Source organism: Mustela nivalis (genome assembly GCF_964662115.1).
Source record: "Mustela nivalis genome assembly, chromosome: 11".
Lineage (NCBI taxonomy): Eukaryota > Metazoa > Chordata > Mammalia > Carnivora > Mustelidae > Mustela > Mustela nivalis.
Genome location: NC_139030.1, coordinates 73,427,045 through 73,446,762, shown reverse-complemented (window position 1 = coordinate 73,446,762; position 19,718 = coordinate 73,427,045). Strand labels below are relative to the sequence as shown.

The window sequence follows — 19,718 nt, the reverse complement described above, 5'->3', positions numbered from 1 at the left end:
TCGCAGAGTTCTCTCTCTCTGTCTCTCTCTCTTTTTTTTATGCATTTAACTTCTTCTGATTCTGAAAGTATCAATCTTTACATTTGTAAATCCTTGCACCCATTTGTCCCGAGATAGTTTCTAGGAGATCAAGAAAATATATGACAGTTTTTAATTTTTTCTTTAAAGCTCTTTAACTTACTACTTTAATTAAAGTTTGTTTTAGACTGCATCAGATAAAGACTGAATTTCACTTTTTTTTTTAAAGACTTTTTATTTCTTCATGTAACAGAGAGAGAGATCACAAGTAGGCAGAGAGGCAGGCAAAGGGTTGGGGGGTGGGGAGCAGACTCCCTTCTGTGCAGAGAGCCCGAGGTGGGGCTCGATCCCAGGACCCTGAGATCATGACCTGAGCCGAAGGCAGAGGCTTAACCCACTGAGCCACCCAGGTGCCCTGAATTTCACTTTTTAAAAAAATTTTAGGGGGTTAAACCTGTTCTCAGCATTATTTATCAAATAATTCTTTCCCACTAATTTATGATGTCACTGGTTTCATGTTAAGTCTTCTGTGTCTCCTGTCTGGCTGAGTCTCCGTTATTTAGATGTGTTTATATTTTAATTACTCCAGGTTCATAACACGTGTTAAGGGCTTCATCATTATTCATCTTTAAAAGAAAGATGACCTCTTTTACCTATTAATTTTTTTTCAAATTATCTTTGAAATTGTCTTTCAATATTAGAAAAAATCCAATAGAAATTGGACTTTCATTAGACCTGTAGTTAATTTGGAATAAAAATGTCATATTTATAGCTCTGATGAACTCTGTTCCTGCAGGAACATGGCAACTTTCTCCAAACCTCTCCAGTTTTTTTTATTTTTAGATGCCTTATAGTTTGCTTTTGCTTTTCTTGAATGAAGTCTTACATTTTAAAAAAGATTTTGTTTATTTATTTGACAGAGAGAGATCACAAGTAGGCAGAGAGGCAGGCAGAGAGACAGTGGGATGCAGGCTCCCTGCTGAGCAGAGAGCCCGATGAGGGGCTCAATCCCAGAACCCTGAGATCATGACCTGAGCTGAAGGCAGCGGCTTAACCCACTGAGCCACCCAGGCGCCCCTGGAGTCTTACATCTTTTTTTTTTTTTTTTTTTTTTTGCTCAGTTTATTCCTGGATATATTCTATATGTATACATAATATGTACAGTTGCATTTGTACACACACATATATGTACACGTACACACAGTGGATCTTTCTCCTACTAAGTGTTGCCATCAATAAGGGGATTAAGAAGGGTGCCTGCCTGTCCCAGTCAGAAAAGCATGTGACTCTTGGTCTCTGGGTTATGAGTTTGAGCCCCACACTGGATGTAGAAATTACTTCAAATAAATAAACAAATTTTTTTTAAAAGAATAAGGAGGTTGATAATTTGTTCTCATTCATTAATTACATCTCCCAAGTTGCTTAAAAAAAAGACTTTCTGTTATAGGACTTTTTTTTTTAAGATTTTATTTATTTATTTGTCAGAGAGAGAGAGAACGAGCACAGACAGAGAGGCAGGCAGAGACAGAGAAGCAGGCTCCCTGCTGAGCAAGAAGCCCAATGTGGGACTTGATCCCTGGACGCTGAGATTATGACCTGAGCCTAAGGCAGCCGCTTAACCAACTGAGCCACCCAGGTGTCCCTGTAATAGGACTTTTTTAGGGTAACAGCAATATTGAGCAGAAAATACAGAGTTCCCATATACCCCTGCCCCAACACATGCATAGCTTCCCTACTATCAGTATCCCACACTGATACATAAGCATCATCCACAGTTAGAGTTCATTCCTGGTGTTGTCAATTGTCTGGGTTTGGACACAGTTCCAGTGACATGTATCTGCCATTGTGCTACATAAGGAGTAATTTCACTGCCCTTAAATTCACCCTATTCATGTCTCCCTCCCCCAATCCCTGATAATCACTGAACTTTGTACTGTCGCCTTTTTTGTCTTTTTTAAAATGTGATATATTTGGAATCATACAGTAATCTTTTCAAATTGTCTCCCTTCACTTATCAATACAAATTGAAGTTTCCTCCATGTCTTTTCATGGTTGGATAGCTCACTTCTTTTTAACACTGAATAACATTCTCTTGTCTGGAGGCCATAAGCGATACGTCCATTCACCTAAAGGTCCTACTAAAGGACATGTTGGTTGCTCCCAAGTTTTGGCAATTATGAATAAGGCCTCTAGAAACATCTGTGTGCACGTCTTTGCTTGGACTTTAAGTTTCCAACTCCTTTAGATAAATACGAAAGAGAGCAGTTGCTGGATTATATGGTAAGAATATGTTCAGTTTGTAAGAAACTGTCAAACTGTCTTCCAAGGTGGCTGCACCATTTTGCATTCCCACCAGCAATGAATGAAAGCACCTGTTAGACCACATCTTTGCCCACATTAGGTGCTGTTGGTGTCCTGGATTTGGGCTATTTTGATAGGTGTGGAGTGGAATTTGTCTTATGATGGGGAGCATATTTTTATATGTTTATTTGCCATCTGTCTATCTTTTCTGGTGAGGTGTCTGTTAAGGACTTTAGCACATTTTCTTCATAAGGATTGTTTGCTTTCTTATTGTTGAGGGTTTTTTTTAAAGATTTTATTTATTTATTTGACAAAGAGATAATGAGAGCAGGAACAGAAGCAGGGGGAGTGGGAGAAGGAGAAGCAGGCTTCCTGCGGAGCAAGGAGCTTGATGTGGGGTTCCAACCCGGGACCCTGAGATCATGACCTGAGCTGAAGGCAGACGGTTGACAACTGAGCCACCCAGGTGCCCGTTATTGTTGAGTTTTAAGAGTTCTTTGTGTATGTTGGATACCAGTCCTTTATTGGATGCTCTTTCCTTGAGTTTTCATTCTAGTTTCAGTTGGTTATCTTGGGATTTCTGGTAGATATAGTCTCTCAACAATTAAGCAATTTATCTTGCAAGTTGTTTCTCTCACATGTGTTACTGGATTGGCTTCAATGTCTAAGACCATGTTGGAGAAGGTGGTGATAATGGGCAACTTCTTCTGGTCTTATCTTTCAAGGGTCTTCCGAGAGAGCTCAGCTTTAAGTATGATGCTAATTACTGCTTTGAAATTGATATTAAGTGTCCTTTGAGGAAAATAGCTTTTCTTCTTTGCTGTAAAATATGATTTCGTGTTTAAGGCATAACACTTGTCCAATTTTTGCTGTGTGCTAACATTATAATGTAAAGAAGAGATCAGAGGTTCTTTGGCTATTTTCAAGCTAGAACTAATACTCTCATCTCCCTGGCAAAATGAGGTCCGCACTTTTTTTTTTTTTTCTAAATTTAAGTTAATCTTGCAGTAATCCTAGCTTCATTAAAGCTGTCTTCTCTCAATTTTATTTTTACTAAATTTGGCATGTAATAATCCCTGTTGGTCACTACTTATTTTTTTTTTAAGATTTTATTTATTTATTTGACACAGAGAGAGATCACAAGTAGGCAGAGAGGCAGGTGGAGAGCCGGAGTGAGCAGAGAGCCCGATGCGGGACTCCATCCCAGGACCCTGAGATCCTGACCTGAGCTGAAAGCAAAGGCTTAACCCACGGAGCCACCCAGGCGCCCCCACCATGTATGATTTCTTGAGGCTCAGTACACAGAAGTCACAGAAGATCAGTGAGACTTGCCATTTATTTTCTCCTTCAGTGAGACTTGCCATTTATTTTAAAAGGGCCCTCCCCCCCCCCCTCACGGTAGCACAGTTTCTTTTTGTAGTTTGTAGACTACAAGTATGAGTCAGGCTGATATTTATTTTGATTCTTGAGGACATGTAAAGCCAACTTTCTTTTCTCTGTTATGTTCTCCAGGGAGGCAATTATTTTGCGAATGGCGCGTATGGATTTTTTTAAGCATTTATTGTTTTATTATGCTGATAGGTGCTCACCAGTTTTTAGATATCTGTCTGTCGTCCTACTACACAAACAGGGGCATTTGTGTGCTTTTTCACTTTCTCACTTCTATGCCGCCTGTGGGTCATAAGAGCCAAAGGGGACCCTTGGAATCATGTGACCCAGCATTCCCAGAACCTGTTCAGGAGACACTAATTTTGAACAGTCATCTTTGCCAAAGGGTCTCATGGCCAAATCCACAGATGTGTAAGAGAAGTTCTGCAACAGAAAATTGTTGTTTCACTTAGTTTAATCCCGACATTTTCCCGGCATTTTATCATATAATCCTTTCCTTCCCAAACAACAGGGCAGGTCAGCAAAGCACTTGGAAAACACATTGCCCCGCCCACTTGTCCCAGAGGAGTGTCATCCTTCCCCCTGGGCGTTGTGAAGTGAAAATTCTGTCAAAGTCTCCTGTTGGTCTCATGAAGGTATTTATAATTGTGACTCAGTTTGTGGTGTAACCTGTATGTAAATACAATCTCACAATATCTAGGGAGATATATCTCCTTCCTCTGCGTGAGAGCAGCCAATCTCTGCTGTTGTTTTCATAAACCCTCAATCTTTCCAGTTATGGTTGAAATTTCGAGCTCCTGTTGCTTGTGGACACCTGTGCTGTGTGCATCTACCTGACTCTTCAGGCAAGGTCCTGGACCCCTCGAGAAGCTGTACCTGCGGAAGGCCTGCTCTGAAGGCATTGCAGGTTCCATCTGGGGGCACTGCAGGTTCACGGGGGTAATGAGCTCCCAGCGGTCTGGAGGCCAATGCCCTGAGTCCTTTACCAATGGGGACCAATTCTTTTTTCTCCTTCCCAGGGCTAACAACTGCATGCCTGACTTCAGCTAGTCAATTGGCCAGAGCCGCTTGGAGCTCTTTTTCCGAGAAGAGGGATAAAAGGGTCTGGCTCCTTCTTTATCCTCCATTGTTCAGTCTCCCTTTAACCACAGGGAAAGCAAGCGTTTCCCAACAGCCGCAGGGGGTTAGGAATCCAGAGCAAAGCAATCCAGAAAATTAACAGCTGCCTTTGGCCAGGCAACAGTGGTGCCCCAGGACCCCAAATTTCTTTCATTGTGTCAGGGGAACCTTGTCAAGGAGCCTCACATTTCCCAGGGGGCTCACATTAAAATGCAGATTCCTCTAGACCTAGCGAAACAGCATTCCCCCTCCAGTGCGTCCTGGGAATGGCCTTTGAAACAAGCTGCCCAGGTGGTTGTTTTGCAGGTGAAAGTGTGAGGTGGTTTGTTTCCAGAATTACAAACCACCTTTTTCTTTACCAAGTCTTTGAACTCAAGAATCAGATAATACCTCTTACTGTAAGTACAAGATCAAATTGTTTCTTTTTTCTAACTTCCTCCCTCCTTTAACTGCTTCTCAGTAAGCAATCCCTGAACCCTGTTCACTCACCAACTCCATCCTCCCTCCAGCAGTCCCAAAGAAAAACCCTCCAGCTTTGAAGTACTGGGAGCAAAGGGAACAATAAAAGGGCCTCTTCAAGGGGCTTAAAATAAACCAGAACAAAGGGATGCCTAAGCCTTCCTTGGGCCATTATCTCTCCCTGTGTCCTCCAACCTGCTCCAAACAACAACCGCAAAACAAAGAGAAGCCAGGGGCTTCCTTTCCCTGCCTCTGAAAACATCTGCCGAACAGAGAGGCACATTCTTGCCTCTGGCTGGCAAGCTCACCTGGGCGCTGATTTCCCGAGACTCTGCCGTGGGGACCCCAGCTGGTCTCTTGGTGAGGCAATCCTACCATATTCAAGGGACCATACAAACAGCAGAGTAAATAAGCATGGCATCAAGTCAAATTCTGGCTTCCTAAGGGAAAATGCAGACACGATCATTTCATCCAGTCATGAATTATAAATGCAAAAACATCTCCAGAAAAACAAACAATCAAGACTCTTTTATGTCTAAACTTATTAGTAGGATGGCTGCAGGGAGGACTGTGGCTCTTTGTGTGAGCGTTATCTTACTTAGAAACGCATGGAAATAAGCATTTGTCAACACCTACTATGTGTTGTATATGAGCAGCGCATGGACAATAGCTTACATTTATTAAACACGTATCTTGTGATAGGCCCCGGGTGAGAACTTACATGTTTATCTCACTTATGCCTTACAACAACCAGAGGGAAAACTCGTATAAAAGAATACCCATTTTACAGTTGAGAAAATTGAGGCTTAGTGTGTTTCATGGTCCCAGATTTATAAGCTTCTGAACTCGGGAATAAAAGCCAGGTCTGTCTAAGTCTTGACTCTGTTCCTTTAATCCCATCTATTATACGTTGTTTTTTACCGTCTTCTAGCTTGTACCTGTTTCCATAACCAAGATATTCCATAGTCCTGGAAGGAGGAAACAAGCATGTACACCATATTGTGGCACTACATAGCTGGGGCTCCTGGGTAAACCAACTTGGAGTCTGGTTCCGGTGCTCAGCGGGGCTGTATTCCTGTCTACAGGGCTGCAGAGACAGGTGACATGGCGTGGCTTTTGTCCACCAAGAAACACTGGTGCCCACGCAGGGACCAGGCCTCCAGAGAAGGGCCCGGAAATTCTCTTCTAGGTGTACAAGCAGGTGCCCCAGGCAGTTTGCCCATCTCCGTCCAGGTCTTTGAATGTGAAGTTGGAGTGACTCTTCTATAAATCCCAAACCTATTTTTAAATGTTTGTTTCTCCTTTCAGAGAGGATGCATAATAACAGTTAACCTTAAATTTAAGTGCCTCCACATGCTGGTCCACGATGGGTAATCTAGATCCTGATTTCCTGATCCCGATTCTAGGTCCTAGTTCTGTCCTTTGAAGGCAGGCACTGGGAGATCTCTTTCCACCGCTGGGACAGACAGGATGGCGACCTCCCATGGGTACCCATCAAGCCACCAGTCGCCAGGCTTGCATAGCTCAGCACGCTGGTGTGATCATCATCGTGGATCCAGTCGAGTTAGATAAGCATGGGCTCAGAACGAAGAAGTAGGCAGAAAAAGTGCCCAAAAATGTTCTTACTACATTCTCCCTGTAGTGGTGGGGAGGCTCAGTGGGGGTGATGAGGGAGCAGGAGGCTGGCTGAGGACAAAGCAAAAGCTGGCGCCTTGCACCCCCTCTTCACCCGCTCCCCTCCATATGTGTAGCATTCCTCAGGCACCCCTGACTGCCATAAAATGATAAATAGTTAACTTGCAGGGATCACAATCCGGCAGAACAGGAATCTCCCTTGCCCTACAAGATGTCCTAGAGACCTGAACAGGGAGGTTACCTTATCAATAGCACAAATTTCCAGAGGCGAATAACTCTTGGTTCCTGAAGCCCTAATGTCCCCCTCCCACCATAAACTGGAGGAGACTGGGGTAGAAAGGAATGTAAATGATAGCCAGATCATAATGCCCCACCAAGAATCCCCCATTATCTTGATGTAAGTGCTTGACCTAAAGACGACATTAATCAAGCCATAATGGCAAAGACTCCCCCCCGGCACCTTGTAGACCCTCCCTAGCATGTGAGAACTCTGTCGAAATCCCCCATTCCTTCACCACCTCCCCCCAACCGTGGGGTATATAACATGCCCACCTTCACAACCCGGGGCAGCAGCTCTTCCTGCCCACGGGTTCTGTCCCCGTGCTTTAATAAACCACCATTTTGCACCAATGACGTCTTAAGAATTCTTTCTTTAGTCGTCGGCTCCGAACCTCCTCACCACACCGAACCTGACTTAAGGTTCTGGGACTTCATCAGGGGCACTTTTACCAAAGACGTGGGGGTGCAGGTCTATGTGACTGACCTCCAGCCTGTGAATGCTGGTTTTTTCTATCCAAGTTGTAGGGTCTCCTTCCACAACACAGAGAGGAACTTCCCCCCGCCCCACACACAGGCATAAGTGGCTGGACTGGGAGCACATGGTGGAAGAGGAGGGGTCAGTGGCCCTTTGTTGCAGAAAAGTGATATAACCCCTAAAGTCTGAAAGCAAAATGCAAGTCCATGAAGGCAGGCAGCTATACTCTCCTGAACCATTTGCTCAGAGTGCTTCACTGAAACTGTCCAGGTTGTGTGGAAACAGGGTATGGCCCAGTGTACCTAGGACACACCAGGTGAGCAAGTTAGCAGTTCAGGTTTCTTTACTGCAGGACTTCTCAGAGCCTTTGCTGGGCATCGTCTATCACCAGACACAAAGCCTTATGGCCACGTGCAGAATTTTCCAAACTTGCTTGAGTGTGGAAACCTTACATGTGCGGGATGAGTAGTATGGGGGTGCGGGGAACGTGGGCACATGTCCATTGGTGCGTGTTTGCATATACGTGTCTGTGAGTGTGATCGTGGTGTGCCCATGGGGTGTGTAAAGTCTCCCAGTCACCCCCCTGAAAAATACTACAACAGAGCTATTTACTCGAGACAACAAAGTCAACATTTTGGTGACTACTGTGTCAGGATCTGGATTCAGCCTTTCTCCTGGCTTAGACCCCACATACAACTTAGTTACTGAGGTCCAGGCAATGACTCCAGGGTCAGAAATATCCTAGGGCAGTTTGCACCCTGACTCCCAGAACCCTCTGTCACTGCGAAAGGGGTTGCTTTGAGGAATCTGTAAGGACTCCAGATAAACAGAGTGGTGATAAACCTCAGTCTTGGCACGAGGGGAGTCCGCTCCGCAGGGAGAAGAGAACAGGCCAAGGGGAAAAGGTTAAAGATCTGGGGTCTGTGCTCATGGAAGGAAGTGAGTGCAAAGAGAACTAATTGAATGTTGATGTAGGTAGAATTCCTACCCCAGCCCTTTCCAGAAGTCCTATAAAAAACCCCCAAACCAAAACAAACAAACAAACCAACAAAAAACAAACCAACATAAAAAACACCTCTTTTATTCCAGAGCAGCTTTAAACAAAAACAAATTGTCTTGTCATCTTAGCATATATTAGTGAAGAGTGTATTTATGCCCCCTTGGGACCCCTTCCCCCTTGGATCTACCAGGTGCTAAAGGCCCCCCCCAACTCCCCCCACACCTCCACCCCGGGCTGCCCAAGCTGTGGGCTGCATTTGTTTATTTGTTTAAGAGGCAAGTGGGATTTAGCACTCTCCCCCCTGCTGACCATCCTAAATCATGCCTGCCCTCCAGCTTGTGGGACAGAAACCTCAAAGAGCCACGGCCTGGGCCTTACTTAGCATCTGTGAATGCCAAGCAACCCAGAAACTTGAAAGGGTTTCTCAGCCACTCCCTTGAGAAAATGCCATCAATTAATTTTGCAGCTTCTGGTCATGCCAGAAAAGCCTCGGGAAGTCGGCCTGCTGCTCATCTCTACTACTTCGGTTTTTAGCAAGCATTGGAAACCAAGCCCATCAGCCCTATAGTCCACAGCCTCTGCCAAAGCGCCTACAGGGAGCGTTGAGTTTTGTCCTTTGAGCTTTGTTGAGGAAGGAGCCCGGGGCCCAAGGGGAGGAATGGCATCGCAGAGAAGATCATCACCCTAGAAGAGAATAGTCTGAAGTCTCCCAGTGTCCGGGGAGAAAATTACATTTCTTTTCCAGACTCAGAAGCTCGTGGGAAAACGTCATGTTTGAACTACATAACCCGGGCAAGAGGTTGACAAATGCTCGGGCTCCGAGCTGTGAGGTTGCTTCTGCTGATGATCTTGTTCGGAGTCTCTGTGGCTGAAACACTGACGTTGGACGTTTGAGCAATCGCAGATGACCACGGCCCGCAGGGAGAATGCCCTGCCATTAGAGATAAAGCCTCTTGAGAAAGGCCTCACCACTCCCGTCCAGCCTTTCAGGGTGCAGGGAGCTGCCGCAAAGTTGTTTACCTGTCAATCATCTTTAAGCATCTTGATGCAAATTCTTGTCCATGTGTGCTAGATTGAGGGGGATTGACCCAGAAGAGGGTGACAGCTTTAGGCAAGTAGAACCTTGTCTGGAAGAGAGAGACCAAAGTGTGTCAGGCAGGGGTGGTGGGTAGGGAGGGGAGGGGGCAGGGAAGGGGCAGTGACAGCTAAGATGGAGTATTGACCCCTTAACACTCCAGGTCACCAGACTCCTAACAACTCAGATTTGCAGGGTTCCCAGAAGCATTCATACATAGTTTTATGAAGTCCACTTAGAATTTTATTGCTTTTTAACTTATTTGATTCTATTTTGCTTAGGATTTCGTTGTTTTTATTTATTCTATTTTTTTTCCCCCCATTCGAGTGTAGTTCTGGATTTCACCTGTTTTAACTTAACAAATGAACCCTCATTTCTGGGGGCAGTTTTAAGTACACAGTTTTGTTTATGAAGAGGATTTTATTTTTTTAATTGAAGGCCTCTGAAAAGCCTATAAATTAGCCCACTCAAACAGTTCCAGGCAAGGATTTTTGTTATTGTTATTCTAGGGATGGGTCTCTCGTCTTTTAATTATTATTACAAAATACAGGAACATACAGATCAGAAAAAGAAGGTCTCTCAATTTCATTCCTAGGAGATAACCACCATTAATCACTGCTGTGCCTCATGTCAAAAGTTTTACTGCGCATATGAAATATTTTCTGCTTGTGACAACATTCAAGGCAAGGGACTTTAGAATTGGCTTTAGGGGGGCACCTGGGTGGCTCAGTGGGTTAAGCCTCTGCCTTCGGCTCAGGTCATGATCCCAGGGTCCTGGGATGGAGCCCCGCATCTTTTATTTTTTTTTAAGATTTTATTTTATTTGACAGTGAGAGATCACAAGCAGGCAGAGAGAGAGGAGGAAGCAGGCTTCCTGCTGATCAGAGAGCCCGATCCTAGGACCCTGAGATCATGACCTGAGCCGAAGGCAGAGGCTTAACCCACTGAGCCACCCAGGCACCCCTAAATAAATAAAATCTTAAAAAAAAAAAAAAGAATTGGCTTTAGGTAAGTAAAAATAATATACATTTTTTAAAATTTTCAGTACTGCAGTCTGAATCACACTGTACATCCAAGCTATATTTTATCTTCTCGTTAATGACTACATCGTATTTCATTGGATAAAAGTTTCATAAGTGATTACATGAATTCCCAATTGATGGACTCTTAAGTTGTTTTCAATTTTTTTATGCACTTAAAACAATGGTGCAGGGACGCCTGGGTGGCTCAGTTGGTTAAGCAGCTGCCTTTGGCTCAGGTCATGATCCCAGAGTCCTGGGATCGAATCCCACATCAGGCTCCTTGCTCAGCAGGGAGCCTGCTTTTCCCTCTGCCTCTGCCTGCCATTCCGTCTGCCTGTGCTCGCTCTCTCCCCCTCTCTCTTTCTGATAAATAAATAAAATCTTTTTTAAAAAAATGGTGCAGTGAGGTTTCTCAAAGTGATTTTTTTTTTTTTTGCATATTTCTGCTATTATTTCCATGGAATAAATTCTGGGAAGTAGAATCACCACCCCAGGGAATATGGACAATTTTCAATTGTGATGGCTTCAAATTTGTTATTTCCTTATTGTTTTGCAAGGTTCCACTCTCCCTGATAGTTTTTACTTCTTGCTTTTCTGACAACCCTGAGGATGGTCATTCTGTTCAGCCCTTATCCACTGCTGGGAAAGAATGCATTATACCTTAACAGAGATTCTCTCTTGAGGTGCAGTTATGTTTCTGTTTGACTGTTTCCTCTATAATTTTCTTTAATTTCCAAATTTTTGACCATAATTATAAAATTTATTGAAAGGAAGTGTGAGAGTTAAATAGTTTTCATGGCTGAGATAAATCACATATTATTGGAGATTAGAAAAGATTGTTATGCAGGAGAGTGTGCACCTCCTAATGGATGGGCAGAATTTCTGCCTGGGCAGAAATTATGATTGAAGAGAATCCCCAAGACCCACGGAAGGAGGTGGAGATGTTGATGGGCAATGGGGCGTGAGCAAAGACTTTGGTCCCCGGACTCTGATTGGGTTGGGGTTTAGGAAGAAGGATGTAGGAGCAATGTCTCTCTGGGGAGAGCCCAGCCCTAAAGCAAGGTCCCCCATGCAGGCACCAGGTAAGAAAGATTAAACTATGCTAAAGCAAAGGGCCAGACAGGGAGACACCAGCTGTGAACACTGTGCAGGCACACATGTTACGTCTTGAGGGCACAACCTTGTGCTTCTCATAAGACAGGGAGCCTCAGCTGTCCTTTGCAGAACCAGAGGGCTATGCAATGCAGATTTTCCTAGCTTGGCTGTTTGCGGAAAAACAAATCTGGGTGGAAGGTCTGGAAGTCTTGTGCAATTTCTGGCTGGAGAGAGGTCAGTCTCAGGCTAATAAAGAGAGGGCCATTTCAACCACAGTGACCGCCTTTTCCCTCAGGAAGATTGCATTTCTCCAACACATCAAAAAATTGCATGGGTTTTAAGGGTTTCATTTCTAGATCAATATTTTCCAAGGAGAGAGAGAAATTACAATTCAGGGGAAAACAAAACAGAAACAGTTAAAACTCTGGCCACTGGCCCTCTCTTTCAATTGCCAGAACATAGTGTCCAGGGGACAGTGTCACCCTTTATGTCTCCACATTTTTTGGCCAAATGTGTTCCTACCATCAGTCCATTCAATTCTCAAAAGAGCCACATGAAATAGGTCTGTTAAGTGCTTTGTTGGAGATGAAGAAACGGGCTTAAGAGGATAGCATTTTTAAGAAAGGTCTCTGGCAACAGCATAACACCCAGATCGGTCCCTTATAACCACAAAGTTCCGTTTCTCACACAAGCTAGGCCTTGGCAGAGAGTTGGGTGTGGTTCCATGTTGTCTACAATCAGGAGCGGAGGGGGGAGCTGATTTGGGGGTGGAGGTGTTCTCATGGCCAAGAGGAAAGAGCAAGAAAGCTTTCTCTTAGAGTATCACTTTTGCTCACTTTTCACGGAGCAAAGCAAGTGCCACCCTCTGCACTCCATCAAGGGCATGGGAACTGGAGGACAAGGTCAAGGGCCTGCAGCCACGGCTGCTGGTGCCACTGAGTAAGCTTCGGACAGGGCAGGGGAGCGATTATGCTGGCTGCCATGGGGCCAGTGGGGGATGGGGGACTGGAATTCAAAGGCTCACCTCTCAGGTTCCCACCCTCTGGTTCTTTCTACTAACTGCATTCCCTCTCTAAGCCCTACACAGGATTTGGACCCCTCTGATGGACCTCTAATTCCAGGACTGTGCCTTGTCTTCCTAGTCTTTGTCTGCATTTCTGTTCCATGTGGTAAAGGGCCACTTGGGAGCCCCGGGCTTCCCACCTGCAAAACATGACCTCTGGGCTGGGCCTCAAAGACCGGAATAACCCAGTGATGTTAAAACACTGACTCACGTCCCGCTCAAGTTCATTATCAGCTTGATTATCATATTAGCTCATATCAATTCTGGATATATTAATTTGGCCTGTTGACCCACCCTCCCTGGATCTCCAATACATTTGGTCTCTCCACGAGGATCTTCACTCTTCCGGGCTGCTTGCTAGTTTCCATCACCCCACTGTGAGGTACTAACATACTTCACAGCCACATGGCAAGCATAGGAAAGAAAAGAGGGCTGATCTCCCTTATGAAAAGGGTCTTCCCAGAGCCTTCCATCCAAGGGCATGTGCTGGAGGAGGGGCCACCCTCCTCTATCTGCGGCCCCTCCTCCATCTGCGATGAACCTGCAGAAGCGAGGGCTCATCTCCAATTCTCCAGTGTTTGTTCTCCTCCTTTTTCCATGTCCTATTAGCAAGAGTCAATTTTAGGAGCTGCAACAGCCAGGTCTGTGCAAACAAATTTTCTAATGATAACCGGACTAAATAGTTTGCCCAAGAAAAAACAGTGCTTTGTAATTGGCAAAATGCCCTCTCCAGGGGGTTTGAGGCTTGTAGGGTACTTGATGTGGATGACAATGAGATGTCTGGGGTGCTACTCCAGGGATCTGGCCATTTAATGCTTACACCTGACAACCAGAAGGGAAGCAGAGAAAACAAACAAAAGCAGGATTACCACAAATAAGAGAGGCAATTCAGACTACCCAGAATCTAAAAGAGTCCATGAGGAAAAGCACTTACCAATTCATCGCTTGGCTATTATTATCCTTAAATTTGGCTCCAGTCCCTTTTCATATGCATATAAAATCTAAATGCTTGCTTACATAACTTTGGGTATTCAGGTTTTAAAAAATTAACACGAGTCAGGGCCCCTGGCTGGCTCACTAGAGCTACCTTGCAGCTCTTGATCTCAGTGGCAGGTTCATGTCCCATGCGGGGCATAGACATTACCTAAACACCAAAAGTTAACATTGATAAGGGTTCTTCATAATCTTTGTTTCTGATGGCTGAATAATTCTATTCTGAGAGGATTGTTTACATGTTTTGTAATTTACTTAGCCCAACCCCCTTAATGCTGAACATTTTAGGTGATTTTTATTTTATACTTTTGAAATTATAAAGAACACTATTCTGAACATATTTATACATTGATATTTATGCATAAGTAGGAACTTGTGGCTATCTTATTTTTTTAGGCAATGAAACTAGATTCCCATTCCAAGAGTAGGGAGATAAAAATCATATTGCCTATTTCCTATTTTATTCAAGGTTCCATGAATCAGACAACATCCAACCTAGCAGACAGAAATGAGCTCTGAGGAACTGCACAGAAGCAACTCAGAACAAGGAAATTATGCTGGACACTAAAATCAGGTTGGGTATCCCAATGTCACTTTCATTTTAAAGGATGGTGGATTATCTATCTGGCTGGCGCGGATCAGGCAATTCCTGATGGACTGGCTTAAGATTCTATTTCTGGGAAAGTAAAAAACTATAATTAAAAGTCTCAGTTTGGTGACGTGAGGCTTAAGTTTCGGCTTCATGTTGTGGGGCTTAGCATAAGCGACTCCATTTTGAGCATGTTATCTTGTTTTAACAAGTTGTTATACATTTCTTTGCTAATCTTACCATTAACTTTATTTCCAGTATGCTGTTGCTATTTAAGATCATGGTTAAAAAGAGTTCTAAGCAATGTGGAAAAAAAAAAAAAAAGAACACAATATTGTACACACTACACAAAATAGCACTTAAAAAAGACTGGAAAGAAAGGCATCTGAGGTTAAAAGTGTCTTGAGTAGTAGGAATATAAATATTATTTACCAAGCTAGATTCTGTGGGGTTTTTTTTAAACATCTTTTTCAGGAAAAAAGATTTTATTTTAAGTAATCTCTATAGCCAACATAGGGTTCAAACTCACAACCCCGAGATCAAGAGTCATGCACTCCCCGGAGTGAGTCAGCCAGGCGCCCCATGTTTTTTGAACATTCTATATTTTCAATAATGAGCGCGCATTACTTTTATAAACCTAATAGGAAAAACCATTAGCTTTGGAAACTGAAAAGGCAATGCAAGTGAAGGTCAAGCTGCGTGTGGCCAGCACCATTCATTGGCATCAGGAAATTGGAAACAGAAGCACAAGTGCTTGTACCATTTACTAGTTTGCTGATCACTACCATGCATTAGATGTTGGCTATTTTGTCTACAAAGCATCAGCCTTCTTAATGTAGTTAGTGTAGTCACATGCAACATTTAAATACTGAGTATATTCCCAGGACAGGTATGTTTCCAATTTTTCACTTCAGGAGCTGATGGGCTGCTCTGTGGGGGAGGTAGGCTGGCACAGGAGGTAAGAAGTCTGCTTTGTGGGGTGTGGGAAGCTGAGGTGAGCTCCAAGCTTAAGAATCGCCCTATTTGGTTTTTTTTTGTTTTTGTTTTTGTTTTTTTCTTTACCCTTTTCTCCTTCTTGCAGGGCACTTCCTGGGTTTGGAGTTCTTTTCTCATTTTGATTGATGTGTATAGTACAATATCCAAGCACTTAAAAATGTACTCAGATATTGTAATAGACATAGTTCCAATTAGTGAGACATGTTCAACCATATTTTTAAGACTTTTTAAACGGTGAATCCACGGGAAATAAACTCAAAAGATTTAAAAAACTGTTTCCCTCCCAATGGTTATGCAATGCAGCACAACCAAATTCTGAATTTCTGAGTCCACCCTCCATGAAAAATACCTCCATGAAATTAAACTACCCTTCTTATGCCTCTGTCTTAGGACTGCTGTATAAAATATAGGATATCCAGCTGAATTTGATTTTCAGATAAACAACAAAGAATTTTTAATATAAATGTCTCAAACATTGTATCCTACTTGCTCCACCAAGCAAAGCAATCCCTGACCTCCAGTTAGAACAGCTAGTCTCTGGAAAGGGAAAGTTTGGTCAGGACCTTATGCTGTAGGGTATAGATGAGAGCACACTAGGCAGTTTGGACAAATGGCCCATTAGTTGCTTTTCTCAAGGCCAGGATGGTTTTCCTTCTTTTGAGTCTGTCTGGGAACCCACCAAGGAAAGGCTACCCTGTACTCCTTGGCATATTCTCATCTCTAACATGGACAAGGTTCCTGGATCCAGAGCCTGGGTGAGATGAACAGATGAACAGTGAGGGGCAGGATTGGGAAGGATGGGGGAGGAGGAAAGAGCTGCAGCCTGTGGGCTTGTGATCCCACCCCCAAACCTGACTATTAGTCAAATTGCTAAACCCACAAAGTGCTTGGTGTAAGTGGATCTCTTACCCCACTGAAGCAGCTGCACTGCGTCAGTGTGTCTGAGGGAAGGAACAGAAGCAGCTCACACAGACTCACAAACACTTAGCAGAGACTTTGGGAGTGGAGCCCCTGGGAAACTACAGGAATGGTGGAAGACCAGAAGATCCCCCTGACATCTGGGTCCCGGTTTTACTTGTTTTACTTTTATTTATTTTATTTTTTTAAGATTGCGTTTATTTATTTGGCAGAGAGCAAGAGAAAGCACAAGCAGGGGAAGCAGCAGAGAGAGAGAGGGAGAAGCAGACTCCCCACTGAGCAGGGAGCCCGATGCAAGACTCCATCCCAGGACCTTGAGATCATGACCTGAGCCAAAGGCAGATGCCTAACTGACTGAGCCACCAAGGCGCCCCAGGGTCCCGGTTTTAGAGTAGACAGAGCTCTGCATATAATGGTATACAGTTGAATGGATTCAAATCCTGTACCTATTGGCTATGTGATCTTAGATCTATCACTTAACCTCTCTGATCCACAGATCCCACATCTTTGAAAAGAAAATGTGAACACCTGTATCCAAGGTGTCCTTGAGAGTTAAGTAAGACATCGTGGTGATGCCCCCAGTGCACAGTAAGTGTTTCCAAAAGCTTTACCTCCATTTCTCCCAGGTTTTCTATTTCCAGGAGATAGATGTGTTAGAAAAGTTCATTGGGTTGGCAACTAATCACACACAAACATTGCAGTGAGCAAAGCCTTGTTTCCCCACCACTTTCAGGCTGCGGATGAGAAGGAAAGGAGAACAAGATGAAGTCCGAAGAGCGGGTTTGGATACAGGGACAAACGATGCAGCTGATATACACCTGCCCTCATTGCCGTGTGCGCACACACACGCACACATGCACACACGCATGTACCTGATTCATCCGTCCGCCAGCCAACTTTCTAAAAAGAGTTCAATAGTTTAAAATATTCATAGCAAATCTTCTCTCAGTTTTTGGCATAATTGAGTAATCCAACCACTGAATAAAGAAGGACTTGATATTTTTGGCTTCCTAGAAACTGTAGGGGAGGAAAACACTTCCTTCTACCCTTCCAGATTCTGCAGCTAGTTTAAGAATTAAGTTGACATAGGACAGATTAATCAGGAGGAAAAACTCCAACTTTGATTACGTACGTACTCATGAGGTCTCACAAAAATATGAGACCAAGGTCATTCTCAGATGACTGAGATTTACACAGCATCTTGAGGTAAAGGAAAGGGTGAGGGTGGTCATGGCTTTGAGGCGAAAGAGACAAATTCTGGCCTGGGTGAGAGACGGAAGTGAAAACAGGCACAACCAGTAAATCCCAGGAGCCTTGTTGTGCAGATAAGGGCCTCTCAGGTGAAAGACCACATCTGGTAGCTCTCTTCCTGGTGTATTTGCTAAGGGAAATTTCCTTTATAAATGTAAATTTCCTCTGTAAGAGGGGAAGTACATACTTTTCTTAGGGGTCTTAGGGGGCGGTAAAGAGCTTTACCTGCGCCTGCTGATTTTCTCTCCCCTTTGCCTCAAATAATCCATATGCCAAAGTGTCATATTTGGGGGCAGCCTGTTCTGAACCCTTTACATTTTTTCAGCATGAAAGAACACAAAATGTATAACCTTGACCAAACTTTACTCAGAAATATCAGTGTGCTCACAATAAGGACTTCCTTAGGGCTGCTAGTGGGGATCACTGCCTCCTCAAATCCATGGGGGGGCAAACCCCCCCGAGCCCCAAGAACAGAATTCAGTCTATCCTGGGGGTGTCCGACAGCTCAAGAGACTGAAAAGAAAATGGGATTGAACAAGTTTTCATCTGAATGCTGAGGAACCCCAGTGACTTGGACTTTTTGCCCTGGTTAGGTGTTGGGTGGAAGCAAGACTGGGGCAAAGACAGCTCGAGGGGAGCTGGGCGGGACCAGGATGAACTGCACACTCCAGATACCTGCAGCACAGGTGCTCTGTCCCCTCCTCCTGGGAACTGGGAGCTACAGGAGCACCTAGTCACCATGCAAGGGAAGGGGGGAGGGTAGGGGTGACCGTGGATCTCAGGTCTGGAAGGTTTTGATGGTGGATAGGACGTCTTATCAATGCCAGGCTTGCTTCCGATAGGAGCACTCCACTAGCATAGATTTAACCCAGAAATTAGGAACGCAGACAATTGTTCGTGTCCCCAGTGGCTCTGGCCAGAAACAATTATCCGCTTGGCTCATTAAAACAAGTAACGAATGCTAATTGTCTCCACAATTAGCCAAGTACTGGTTCAGCCACTTGTGCCTACAGTACGGGATTGCGTGTGAGAGTGGCTGGCAAGAGGAGGACTTAAATTCAGCCCTAAATAGTCTGTCATTCTATTTTTTTTTTCTCTTTATGCAGGGAGTGTGGGGTGCAGGATATAAAGAGGGAGCTTGGTCAAGGTGACCCCGACGCTATTTTTCTAGCTTTCAGATATGGAGATTTGTGGTGAAAGCAAATGCATAGACTCATAGAGGATCCATTTCCTCTGAGTCTACATAATCAGGAAAGTCCCTGGAGGGAGGAAGGAGAAGGAAGGAGAAGGTCCCTGGAAGGGAAGGAAAGGGAGGAGGAGAGAAATACCACCCACACAAGGCAACATTCCCTGAATTTCTGGAAGTTTCCTTAGGCCCTACCAAGGTTCTCTGAGGGCTCCATGAGACACTGGGGTGGATATCCCATATTGCTGGATAAGGTCCTTCCTATGAAGACACCAGCAGAGGGAAGATGGGACAGAAGGCAGAGGGCAGTGCAGGGAGTTGGGGTGGGGGGTGGAGTGGGCTCATACGCTCATACTTCCCTTCTGAAATTGCTCAAATGATGAAACTCTGGATCTCTGCCCAAACATCCCCATTCCTCCCTTTATTCTGCATTTATGTCTAGCTTGATTTTCTATTTTGCCCAGATTTTCTGAGGACCTTGTCGTATCAGTTAATTTCCAGTGGTGAAGCACCAAGAGCCCATGCAGCTCCTGCCCAGAGAGGACAGGGTGTGTCCCCTGCGAGGAATAGCAAGGGGATTCAAGCCCTCTGCCCTTCCGAACAATACACTGGAGGGCAACCGAGGAAAATGGAAGGGAGGTTAATAAAAGCAAATACAAGGCAGGAAGTAGAAAGGAAGCAAGCAAACAGGAAAGAAGGAAAGAAGGAAGGGAAGGAAGGAGATTTTGTCTGAAGGCTCCCAAGTGAGAAGTTACTGGAGGCAAGGATACCCTTCTTCTCTCTCTGCTCCTGCTTTTCTGCATTGCACGTGTACCCCTCTGCTGCAGATCTGATTGCCAGATTTATCCTAATATC

At 44.3% G+C, this 19,718-nt stretch overlaps 1 long non-coding RNA gene across 1 annotated transcript; it reads left to right on the top strand.

Annotated features, from left to right (window-relative positions):
- Positions 1 to 12,717: 12,717 nt before the first annotated feature.
- Positions 12,718 to 17,424, top strand: LOC309843594. The gene is made up of 4 exons (XR_014300237.1): positions 12,718 to 12,806; positions 14,393 to 14,497; positions 16,923 to 17,014; positions 17,160 to 17,424. It is a non-coding gene; the product is annotated as an uncharacterized lncRNA (long non-coding RNA).
- The last annotated feature ends 2,294 nt before the right edge of the window (positions 17,425 to 19,718 follow it).